Here is a 14,155-nt window from a genome sequence, read left to right as displayed (position 1 = left end):
ACTGTACATACATGGGGGATTGTGGAGAACCTTTATTGAATGTACTTAACGTACATCTGGGATTGAGCAGTATCTTTATTGGAGGTTCTATATACACATCTGGGGACTGCGGAGTATCCTTAATGAAGGTACTGTACATACATATTTGTATTGGTGAGTATCTTTATTGATGGTACTGTACATACAATTGGGGATTGGGGATACCTTTTTTGAAGGTACTGTACATAAATACTGGGATTATCTTTATTGAAGGTTCTGTACGTACATATGGGGATTGGGGAGTATCTTTATTGATGTTACTGTACATACATCTGGGGATTAGGAGTATCTTTACTTAAGGATTTGTACTGACATCGGGGGATTGGGAAGATCTTTACTGAAGATACTGTACATACATCTGGGGATTGGGGTGTATCTTTATTGAAGTACTGTACATATATCTGGGGATTGGTGAGTATCTTTATTGAAGGTACTGTACATACACCCCGGGATTTGGGAGTATCTTTATTCAGTGTACTATACATTCATCTAGGGTTTAATGAGTATCTTTATTGAAGTTACTGTACTTACATCTGGGGATTGAGGAATATCTTTATTGAAGATACTGTACAAACATCTGGGGATTAGGAAGTATTTTTATTGAAGGGACTGTACACATCTGAGGATTGAGGAGTATGTGGAGAATGTACTATACATACATTTGGGAATTGGTGAGTATCTTTATTGAATGTAGTCTACATTCATCTGGGGATTAGTGAGTATCTTTATTGAAGGTACTGTACATACACCTGGGGATTGGATAGTATTTTTATTGAACGTAGTGTACATACATCTGGGGATTGGGGAGTATTGAAGGTACTGTACGTACATCTGGGGATTGGGGAATATTGTTATTGAAGGTACTGTACATACATATGGGGATTGGTGAGTATCTTTATTGAAGGTTGTGTACCTACATATGGGGATTGTGGTGTATCTTTATTGAATGTACTACACGTACATCTGGGGATTGGAGAGTATCTTTATTGGAGGTTCTATAAATAAATCTGGGGACTGGGGAGTATCCTTAATGAAGGTACTGTGCATACATATTTGTATTGGTGATTATCTTTAATGATGGTACTGTACATACATTTGGGGATACCTTTTTTGAAGGTACTGTACATAAATATTGGGATTATCTTTATTGAAGGTTCTGTACGTACATCTGGGGATTGGGATGTATCTTTATTGAAGTACTGTACATATATATGGGGATTGGTGAGTATCTTTATTCAAGGTACTGTATATACATCTGGGGATTGTGGAGAAACTTTATTGAATGTACTATACATACATCTGCGAATTGCTGAGTATCTTTATTGAATGTACTCTACATTCATCTGGGGATGAGCTAGTACATTGAAGGTACTGTACATACATCTGGGGAATGGGGAGTATCTTTATTTAATGTACCATACATTCATCTGGGGTTTAGTGAGTATCTTCATTGAAGGTACTGTACTTCCATTTGGGGATTGGGGAGTATCTTTATTGAAGGTACTGTACATACACCCCTGGATTTGGGAGTATCTTTATTCAGTGTACTATACATTCATCTGGGGTTTAGTGAGTATCTTTATTGAAGTTACTGTACTTACATCTGGGGATTGAGGAATATCTTTATTGAAGGTACTGTACATACATCTGGGGATTAGGAAGTATCTTTATTGAAGGGACTGTACACATCTGGGGATTGTGGAGAATGTACTGTACATACATTTGGGAATTGGTGAGTATCTTTATTGAATGTAGTCTACATTCATCTGGGGATTAGTGAGTATCTTTTTTGAAGGTACTGTACATACATCTGGGGATTGGGTAGTATTTTTATTGAACGTACTGTACATACATCTGTGGATTGGGGATTATTGAAGGTACTATACGTACATCTGGGGATTGGGGAATATTGTTATTGAAGGTACTGTACATACATTTGGGGATTGGTGAGTATCTTTATTGAAGGTTGTGTACCTACATATGGAGATTGTGGTGTATCTTTATTGAAGGTTCTGCACATACATCTGGGGATTGTGGAGAACCTTTATTGAATGTACTTAACGTACATCTGGGATTGAGCAGTATCTTTATTGGAGGTTCTATATACACATCTGGGGACTGTGGAGTATCCTTAATGAAGGTACTGTACATACATATTTGTATTGGTGAGTATCTTTATTGATGGAACTGTACATACAATTGGGGATTGGGGATACCTTTTTTGAAGGTACTGTACATAAATATTGGGATTATCTTTATTGAAGGTTCTGTACGTACATATGGGGATTGGGGAGTATCTTTATTGATGTTACTGTACATACATCTGGGGATTAGGAGTATCTTTACTTAAGGATTTGTACTGACATCGGGGGATTGGGAAGATCTTTATTGAAGATACTGTATGTACATCTGGGGATTGGGGTGTATCTTTATTGAAGTACTGTACATATATCTGAGGATTGTTGAGTATCTTTATTGAAGGTACTGTACATACATCTGGGGATTGTGGAGAAACTTTATTGAATGTACTATACATACATCTGCGAATTGCTGAGTATCTTTATTGAATGTACTCTACATTCATCTGGGGATGAGCTAGTACATTGAAGGTACTGTACCTACATCTGGGGAATGGGGAGTATCTTTATTTAATGTACCATTAATTCATCTGGGGTTTAGTGAGTATCTTTATTGAAGTTACTGTACTTACATCTGGGGATTGAGGATTATCTTTATTGAAGATACTGTACAAACATCTGGGGATTAGGAAGTATTTTTATTGAAGGGACTGTACACATCTGAGGATTGAGGAGTATGTGGAGAATTTACTATACATACATTTGGGAATTGGTGAGTATCTTTATTGAATGTAGTCTACATTCATCTGGGGATTAGTGAGTATCTTTATTGGAGGTTCTATAAATATATCTGGGGACTGGGGAGTATCCTTAATGAAGGTACTGTGCATACATATTTGTATTGGTGATAATCTTTATTGATGGTACTGTACTTTCGTTTGGGGATTGGGGATACCTTTTTTGAAGGTACTGTACATATATATTGGAATTATCTTTATTGAAGGTTCTGTACGTACTTATGGGGATTGGGGAGTATCTTTATTGAATGTACTGTACATACACATGGAGAATAGAGAGTATCTTAATTGATGGTCTTGTACATACATATGGGGATTGGGGAATATCTTTATTGAAGGTACTGTACATACATCTGGTGATTGGTAGTATGGTTATTGAAGGTTCTGAACAGACATCTGGGGATTGGGGAGTATCTTTATTGAATTTACTATACATACATCTGGGGATTGTGGAGTATCTTTATTGAATGTACTATACATACATCTGTGGATTAGGGATTATCTTAATTGAAGGTACTGTACATACATCTGGGGATTGGGATATCTTTCCTTAAGGTTTTATACTTACATTTGGGGATTGGGAAGATCTTTGTTGAAGATACTCTACGTACATATGGGGATTGGGCTGTATCTTTATTGAAGGTACTGTACATACATCTTGGGATTGGTGAGTATCTTTTTTGACGGTACTCTAAATACATCTGGGGATTGTGGAGAATCTTCATTGAATGTACTATACATACATCTGGGAATTGGTGAGTATCTTTATTGAATGTGCTCTGTACATACATATTGGAATTATCATTATTGAAGGTTCTGTATGTACATATGGAGATAGGGAGTATCTTTATTAAATGTACTGTATTATATGCATATGGGGATTGGATGTATCTTTATTGAAGGTACTCTGCATACATCTGTGGATTGATTTTATATTTACTGAGGGTTCTGTACATACATGTGGGGATTAGGGAGGATCTTTATTGAAGGTACTGTACATACATCTGGGGATTGGTAGTATGTTTATTGAAGGTTCTGTACATACATTAGGGATTGGGGAATATCTTTATTGAAGGAACTGTACATACATATGGGGATAGGAAGTATCCTTATTGAAGGTTGTGTACATACATATGAGGATTGGGGTGTATCTTTATTGAAGGTACTGTACATACATCAGTGGATTGGGAGTATCTTTCCTGAAGGTTGTGCACATACATCTGGGGATTGAGGAGTATTTTTATTGAAGGTACTATATATACATATGGGGATTGGGGTGTATCTTTATTGAAGGTACTGTACATACATCTGAGGTTTGAGTGTATCTTTATTGAAGATATTAAGATTGACGAGTATCTTTATTGAAGGTTCTGCACATACATCTGGGGATTGGGGAGAATCTTTATTGAAGGTACTGTACATACATATGGGATTGCGGAGAACCTTTCTTGAATGTACTACACATACATCTGGGGATTGGGGAGTATCTTTATTGGAGGTTCTATAAATAAATCTGGGGACTGGGGTGTATCCTTAATGAAGGTACTGTGCATACATATTTGTATTGGTGATTATCTTTATTGATGGTACTGTACATACATTTGGGGATACCTTTTTTGAAGGTACTGTACATACATATTGGGATTATCTTTATTGAAGGTTCTGTACGTACATATGGGGATTGGGGAGTATCTTTATTGAAGGTACTGTACATACATGGGGGATTGTGGAGAACCTTTATTGAATGTACTTAACGTACATCTGGAATTGAGCAGTATCTTTATTGGAGGTTCTATATACACATCTGGGGACTGGGGAGTATCCTTAATGAAGGTACTGTACATACATATTTGTATTGGTGAGTATCTTTATTGATGGTACTGTACATACAGTTGGGGATTGGGGATACCTTTTTTGAAGGTACTGTACATAAATATTGGGATTATCTTTATTGAAGGTTCTGTACGTACATATGGGGATTGGGGAGTATCTTTATTGATGTTACTGTACATACATCTGGGAATTAGGAGTATCTTTACTTAAGGACTTGTACTGACATCGGGGGATTGGGAAGATCTTTATTGAAGATACTGTACGTACATCTGGGGATTGGGGTGTATCTTTATTGAAGTACTGTACATATATATGGGGATTGGTGAGTATCTTTATTCTAGGTACTGTATATACATTTGGGGATTGTGGAGAAACTATTGAATGTACTATACATACATCTGCGAAATGGTGAGTATCTTTATTGAATGTACTCTACATTCATCTGGGGATGAGCTAGTACATTGAAGGTACTGTACATACATCTGGGGAATGGGGAGTATCTTTATTTAATGTACCATACATTCATCTGGGATTTAGTGAGTATCTTCATTGAAGGTACTGTACTTACATCTGGGGATTGGGGAGTATCTTTATTGAAGGTACTGTACATACACCCCGGGATTTGGGAGTATCTTTATTCAGTGTACTATACATTCATCTAAGGTTTAGTGAGTATCTTTATTGAAGTTACTGTACTTACATCTGGGGATTGAGGAATATCTTTATTGAAGATACTGTACATACATCTGGGGATTAGGAAGTATTTTTATTGAAGGGACTGTACACATCTGAGGATTGAGGAGTACGTGGAGAATGTACTGTACATACATTTGGGAACTGGTGAGTATCTTTATTGAATGTAGTCTACATTCATCTGGGGATTAGTGAGTATCTTTATTGATGGTACTGGACATACATCTGGGTATTGGGGAGTATATTCAATGTACCATACATTAATATGGGGTTTAGTGAGTATATTTATTGATGGTACTGTACTTACAAAGTATAGTACTGTGAGGCACCAAGATGCACGGTTTGAGGCGATATCAGCCCACTGGCGGTGGTCAATGTGGCAGGCACCAAGAGATTTCTTTAAGCAGTCCTTGTACCTCTTCTTTGGTGCACCTCTGTCACGGTGGCCAGTGGAGAGCTCGCCATATAACACGATCTTGGGAAGGCCACGGTCCTCCATTCTAGAGACGTGACCTACCCAGCGCAGTTGGATCTTCAGCAGCGTGGATCGATGCTGTCGGACTCTGCCATCTTGAGTACTTCGATGTTAGAGATGAAGTCGCTCCAATGAATGTTGAGGATGGAGCAGAGACAACGCTGGTGGAAGCGTTCTAGGAGCCGTAGGTGGTGCCGGTAGAGGACCTATGATTCGGAGCCGAACAGGAGTGTGGGTATGATAACAGCTCTGTATATGCTTATCTTTGTGAGGTTTTTCAGTTGGTTGTTTTTCCAGACTCTTTTGTGTAGTCTTCCAAAGGCGCTATTTGCCTGGCGAGTCTGTTGTCTATCTCGTTGTGGTTCCTTGCATCTGATGAAATGGTGCAGCCGAGATAGGTAAACTGGTTGACCGTTTTGAGTTTTGTGTGCCTGATGGAGATGTGGGGGGGGGGGGGCTGGTAGTCATGGTGGGGAGCTGGCTGATGGAGGACCTCCGTTTTCTTCAGGCTGACATCCAGGCCAAACATTTTGGCAGTTTCTGCAAAACAGGACATCAAGCGCTGAAGAGCTGGCTCTGAATGGGCAACTAAAGCGGCATCGTCTGCAAAGAGTAGTTCACGGACATGTTTCTCTTGTGTCTTGGTGTGAGCTTGCAGGCGCCTCAGATTGAAGAGACTGCCATCCGTGCGGTACCGGATGTAAACAGCGTCTTCATTGTTGAGGTCTTTCATGGCTTGGTTCAGCATCATGCTGAAGAAGATTGAAAAGAGGGTTGGTGCGAGAACACAGCCTTGCTTCACGCCATTGTTAATGGAGAAGGGTTCTGAGAGCTCATTGCTGTATTTGGCCCGACCTTGTTTGTTTTCGTGCAGTTGGATAACCATGTTGAAGAACTTTGGGGGGCATCCAGTGCACTCTAGTATTTGCCAAAGCCCTTTCCTGCTCACGGTGTCGAAGGCTTTGGTGAGGTCAACAAAGGTGATGTAGAGTCCTTTGTTTTGTTCTCTGCACTTTTCTCGGAGCTGTCTGAGGGCAAAGACCATGTCAGTAGCCGCACCGTGATTCTGGGAGAATATTCTCGGCGACACTAGGTATTATTCTATTTAGGAGAATCCTAGCGAAGATTTTGCCTGCAATGGAGAGCAGCGTGATTCCCCTGTAGTTTGAGCAGTCTGATTTCTCGCCTTTGTTTTTGTACAGGGTGATGATGATGGCATCACGAAGGACCTGAGGCAGTTTTCCTTGGTCCCAACAAAGCTTGAAAAACTCATGCAGTTTGACATGCAGAGTTTTGGCGCCAGCCTTCCAGACCTCTGGGGGGATTCCATCCATACCTGCTGCTTTGCCACTTTTCAGTTGTTCAATTGCCTTATATGTCTCATCCTGGGTGAGGACCTCATCCAGCTCTAGCCTTAGGGGCTGTTGAGGGAGCTGGAGCAGGGCGGAATCTTGGACTGAGCGGTTGGCACTGAAAAGAGATTGGAAGTGTTCTGACCATCGGTTGAGGATGGAGATCTTGTCGCTGAGGAGGACTTTGCCGTCTGAGCTGCGCAGCGGGCTTTGGACTTGGGGTGAGGGGCCGTACACAGCCTTTAGGGCCTCGTAGAAACCCCTGAAGTTGCCAATGTCCGCGCTGAGCTGGGTTCGCTTGGCGAGGCTAGTCCACCACTCATTTTGGATCTCCCGGAGTTTGCGCTGAAGATGGCTGCATGCGTGATGGAAGGCTTGTTTCTTCTCTGGACAGGACGGCTTTGTAAGGTGAGCCTGGTGGGCAGCTCGCTTCTTTGCCAGCAGCTCCTGGACTTCCTGGCTGTTATCGTCGAACCAGTCCTTGTTTTTCCTGGAGGAGAAGCCCAGTACCTCTTCAGTGGATTGCAGTATGGTAGTCTTCAGCTGATCCCAGAGGGTTTCAGGGGATGAGTCCGTGAGGCGGATTGCATCGTCGAGCTTTGCTTTGAGGTTTGCCTGGAAGTTTCCTCTCGCTTTGTCTGACTGCAGGTTTCCAACATTGAACCTCTTTCTGGGAGCTTTACTGTTCCTGGGCTTTGGCTTGAAGTGAAGGTTGAGCTTGCAGCGAACCAGCCGGTGGTCAGTGTGACATTCCGCGCTGGGCATGACCCTGGTGTGGAGCACATCTCGTTTGTCTCTTTCTCGCATAAGGATGTAGTCCAGGAGGTGCTAGTGTTTGGATCGGGGATGCATCCAGGTAGTCTTCAGGCTATCCCTCTGCTGAAAAAGGGTGTTTGTAATGTTAAGCCGCTGTTCTGTGCAGAGCTCCAACAGGAGGCGCCCATTGTCGTTGCACTTGCTGACACCATGTTTGCCCAGGATTCCTGGCCAGGCTTCTGATTCTTTGCCGACGCGAGCGTTGAAGTCGCCAAGGATGACAACCTTGTCGGCTGTAGGGGTGCGTTGAATGAGGTTGCGCAGGTCAGTGTAGAACATGTCCTTTTCTGCTGGTTCTGCCTGGAGGGTTGGAGCATAGACACTGATGAGGGTGATGCGACGCTTGTTTTGAAGGGGGAGTTGCATGGACATGATCCGGTCTGAGTGGCCTGTCGGGAGGTTTTTGAGTTTGGAGGCAATGGAGTTCTTGACCATGAAGCCTACACCAGATAGGCGTCGTTCATCCAAAGGCTTGCCAGACCAGTAGAGTGTGTAGCCTGCGCCGCGTTCTTGTAGGCTGCCTACATCTGCCAGGCGGACTTCACTGAGAGCGGCTATGTCGATGTCAAGTCTGAGGAGTTCATGTGAAATGAGGGCAGACCGACGTTCAGGTCGGTGGCTGTCAGCCTTGTCTAGCATGGTTCTGATGTTCCAGCATGCTAGCTTGTGTTTGTGAGCATCTTTTGAGGGGGAGGACGTGGAGGGGGAGGATGTGGAGGGGGAGGACGTAGACCTGTCCTCGGGACTGCGCAAAGGAGCTTTTAGGTGGAGTGCAGTGCGCGCAGTACTGGCCCCACCCTTTACACCCATGGTTCGTGTGCCGTGGCCAAGCAAGCTGGGATGTGGCAGCGAGGTCCTTGGGTCGTAGGTTTTATATCGGAGTGGCCTTCTCCTATGCAGTTTTCTTACCCGGGCTGGAGGAGTCTGCCTCCCCTCTTAGGTCGGTCCATATTGCCTGGATTGGGGCCGCCGCCGCCTACCCTCTGCCCGGAACGGGTCCGGGGCCACCGCTTCTCTCCCTGTGCCCAGACCGGTGCCGCCATCTCCAACTCTCTGCCCGGACCGGGGCCTCCGCCTGCCTCACTCGGCCGAGGCCGGGGCCGCCGCCTCCCCCTTGCTCCTGCCCGGACCGGGGCCGCCGCCTCCAACTCTCTGCCCGGACCTGCATCTGGGGGTTGGGGAATAAATCTGGGGAATGGGTGTATCTTTATTGAAGTTACTGTATATACATCAGGGAATGGGGAGTCTCTTTATTCAAGCTACTATACATTCTTATTAGGATTGGGGACTATCTTTAATGAAGATACTATGCATATGTCTGTGGATCGGGCTTATCATTATTGTAGGTTCTGTACATACATATGGGGATTGGGGAGAATCTTTATTGAAGGTACTGTACTTAATTCTGGGGAATGGGGAGCATCTTTATTGAAAGTACTGTATATTCATATGTGGATTAGCGAGTATCTTTATTGCAGGTTCGGGACATACATATGGGGATCAGGGTGTATCTTTATTGTAGGTTCTGTACATACATATGGGGATTGGGGAGTATCTTTACCAAGGTACTGTACATACATCTGTGGATTTGGCAGTAACTTTCTTGAAGCTTCTGTACATACATATGGGGATTGGGGAATATAATTATTGAATGAACTGTACATACATATAGGGATAGGGGAGTATCTTTATTGAAGGTACTATACATACATCTTGGGATTGGGGAGTATTGAAGGTACTGTACGTACATCTGGGAATTGGGGAGTATCTATATTGAAAGTACTGTACCTGCATCTGGGAGTTGGGGAATAAATCTGGGGAATGGGGAGTATCTTTATTGAAGTTACTGAACATACATCAGGGAATGAGGAGTATCTTAATTCAAGCTACTGTACATTCATATTAGGATTGGGAACTATCTTTATTGAAGATACTATACATGCGTCTGCGGATTGGGTGTATCATTATTGTAGGTTCTGTACATACATTTGGGGATTGGGGAGAATCTTTATTGAAGGTACTGTACTTAATTCTGGGGAATGGGGAGCATCTTTATTGAAAGTACTGTATATTCATATGTGGATTAGCGAGTATCTTTATTGCAGGTTCGGGACATACATATGGGGATCAGGGTGTATCTTAATTGTAGGTTCTGTACATACATATGGGTATTGGGGAGTATCTTTATTGAAGGTACTCTACAGACATATGGGGATCGGGGTTCATCTTTATTGTAGGTTCTGTACATACATATGGGTATTGGGGAGTATCTTTATTGAAGGTACTCTACAGACATCTGAGGATTGGGGAGATATTATTATTAAAGGTACTGTACATACATCAGGGAATTGGGATTATCTTTATTGAAAGTAGTGTAGATATATCTGGGGATTGGGAAGATCTTTATTGAATATACAGTACGTACATCTGGGGATTGGGGACTATCTTTATTGAAGGTACTGTACATACATATGGGGATTACAGAGAATCTTTATCTAAGGTACTTTACATACATCTATAGATTGTGATGTATCTTTATTGAAGGTACTGTATATACATCTGGGGATTGGGGAGTATCTTTATTGAAGGTACTGTACATACATCTGGGGATTGGGATGTATCTTTATTGAAGGTACTATATACATATGGTGATTGGGGAGTATATTCATTGAAGGTACTGTACATACATATGGGGATTGGGGAGTATCTTTATCAAAGGTACTGTACAGACATCAGTGCATTGAGGAGATCTTTATTAAATGTACTGCACGTACATAAGGGGATTGGGATTATCTTTAATCAAAGTACTGTACATACATCTGGGGATTGGGAAGATCTTTATTGAATATACTGTATGTACATCTGTGGATTGGGCAGTATTTTTATCGAAGTATCTGTACTTACAAATGCAGATCGAGCGTATCATTATAGAAGGTTCTGTACATACTTTGGGGATTGGGGAGAATCTTTATTGAAGGTACTCTACATATGGAGATTGGGGAGTATCTTTATGGAAGGTACTGTACATACATGTTGGGATTGGCGAGTATTTAAGGTACTGTACTTACATCTGGGAATTGGGGAGTATCTATATTGAAAGTACTGTACCTGCATCTGGGGGTTGGGGAATAAATCTGGGGAATGGGTGTATCTTTATTGAAGTTACTGTACATACATCAGGGAATAGGGAGTATCTTTATTCAAGCTACTGTACATTCTTATTAGGATTGGGGACTATCTTTAATGAAGGTACTATGCATACGTATGCGGATTGGGCATATCATTATTGTAGGTTCTGTACATACATATGTGGATTGGGGAGAATCTTTATTGAAGGTACTGTACTTAATTCTGGGGAATGGGGAGCATCTTTATTGAAAGTACTGTATATTCATATGTGGATTAGCGAGTATCTTTATTGCAGGTTTGGGACATACATATGGGGATCAGTGTGTATCTTTATTGTAGGTTCTGTACATACATATGGGGATTGGGGAGTATCTTTACCAAGGTACTGTACATACATCTGTGGATTGGGCAGTATCTTTCTTGAAGGTTCTGTACATACATATGGGGTTTGGGGAATATCATTATTGAATGAACTGTACATACATTTAGGGATAGGGGAGTATCTTTATTGAAGGTACTGTATATACATCTTGGGATTGGGGAGTATTGAAGGTTCTGTACGTACATCTGGAAATTGGGGAGTATCTATATTGAAAGTACTGTACCTGCATCTGAGAGTTGCGGAATAAATCTGGGGAATGGGGAGTATCTTTATTGAAGTTACTGTACATACATCAGGGAATGAGGAGTCTCTTTATTCCAGCTACTGTACATTCTTATTAGGTTTGGGGACTATCTTTATTGAAGGTGCTATCCATACGTCTGCGGATCGGGATTATCATTATTGTAGGTTCTGTACAAACATATGTGGATTGGTGAGAATCTTTATTGAAGGCACTACTTAATTCTGGGTAATGGGGAGCATTTTTATTGAAAGTACTGTACATTCATATGTGGATTAGCGAGTATCTTTATTGCAGGTTTGGGACATACATATGGGGATCAGTGTGTATCTTTATTGTAGGTTCTGTACATACATATGGGGATTGGGGAGTATCTTTACCAAGGTACTGTACATACATCTGTGGATTGGGCAGTATCTTTCTTGAAGGTTCTGTACATACATATGGGGTTTGGGGAATATCATTATTGAATGAACTGTACATACATTTAGGGATAGGGGAGTATCTTTATTGAAGGTACTGTATATACATCTTGGGATTGGGGAGTATTGAAGGTTCTGTACGTACATCTGGGAATTGGGGAGTATCTATATTGAAAGTACTGTACCTGCATCTGAGAGTTGCGGAATAAATCTGGGGAATGGGGAGTATCTTTATTGAAGTTACTGTACATACATCAGGGAATGAGGAGTCTCTTTATTCCAGCTACTGTACATTCTTATTAGGTTTGGGGACTATCTTTATTGAAGGTGCTATCCATACGTCTGCGGATCGGGATTATCATTATTGTAGGTTCTGTACAAACATATGTGGATTGGTGAGAATCTTTATTGAAGGCACTGTACTTAATTCTGGGTAATGGGGAGCATTTTTATTGAAAGTACTGTACATTCATATGTGGATTAGCGAGTATCTTTATTGCAGGTTTGGTACATACATATGGGGATTGGGGTGTATCTTTATCGAAGGTACTCTACAGACATCTGTGGATTGGGGAGATCTTTATAAAATGTACTGTACATACATACATCAGGGGATTGGGATTATCTTTTTTGAAAGTACACTACATCTATCTGGGAATTGGGAAGATATTTATTGAAGATACTGAATGTACATCTGGGGATTGGGGACTATCTTTATTGAAGGTACTATACATACATCTGCGGATTGTGCAGTATCTTTATCGAAGTATCTGTACTGACATATGCGTTTCGGGCATATCATTATTGAAGGTTCTGTACATACATATGGGGATTGGGTAATACCTTTATTGAATGTACTGTACATACATCTGGGGATTGAGGAGTATTGAAGGTACTGTACATATATCTGTGGATTTGGGATTAACTATATTGAAAGTACTGTACATAGATCTGGTGGTTGGGAGTATCTTTATTGAAAGTACTGTACATAATTCTGGGGAATGGGGACTATCTTTATTAAAAGTACTGTACATTCATATGTGGATTAGCGTGTATCTTTATTGCTGGTTTGGTATATACATATAGGGATAGGGGTGTATCTATTCTAGGTTCTGTACATACATTTGGGGATTGGGGAGTATCTTTATCGAAGATACTGTACAGACATTTGTGGATTGGGGAGATCTTTATTAAATGTACTGTACATACATTTGGATATTGGGATTATCTTTATTGAAGGTACTGTACATATATCTGGGGATTTGGATGTATCTTTATTGAAGGTACTGTATATACATATGGTGATTGGGGAGTGTCTTTATTGCAGGTTCTGTACATACATATGAGGATTGGGAGTATCTTTATTAAAGATACTGTACATCAATCTGTGGATTGTGGAGTATCTTTCTTGAAGGTACTGTACATATATTTACATTTTTCATTAAAGATAGATTTGTTAAACTTTTTTTTATGGTTTCGTTTAGTCGTGCATGGTGGGTAAACCCAGCTTATGATCAGTTTGTCAGTCTCAATTACGGTTGCAAGTCAGGGGCCACCTCTACGCCTATTTTCTTGGCTACCCTTGACCTTCACATCTTTGGGACGCCATAAGAAGCTAGAGCAACCAAAAAGGTGATGGGGCAGACAAAAGGAGCCAGTCTGTCACTGGACAAGCAGGGATCGTCAACACGCACATGCACACTGAGTGCACGGGGCAGAGGCTCTCTGCCTCCTCGAACCAGTGTAATTAAGGAAATCTGTTGGTATTTTTGACTTTTATGCCCCATTCGACCCATCATATTTGTACGAGACCAGAAAAAAAATTCACTTTCCCTACAGATTCAAATCTTCCTAACATTTATCACCTGATGGGTCTTGATTGAAAAATCAAGGCAAGA

This window comes from Narcine bancroftii, chromosome 8 (genome assembly GCF_036971445.1).
Source record: "Narcine bancroftii isolate sNarBan1 chromosome 8, sNarBan1.hap1, whole genome shotgun sequence".
Lineage (NCBI taxonomy): Eukaryota > Metazoa > Chordata > Chondrichthyes > Torpediniformes > Narcinidae > Narcine > Narcine bancroftii.
The sequence above is the reverse complement of the archived record's forward strand: the minus strand, read 5'-3'. Positions refer to the sequence as shown.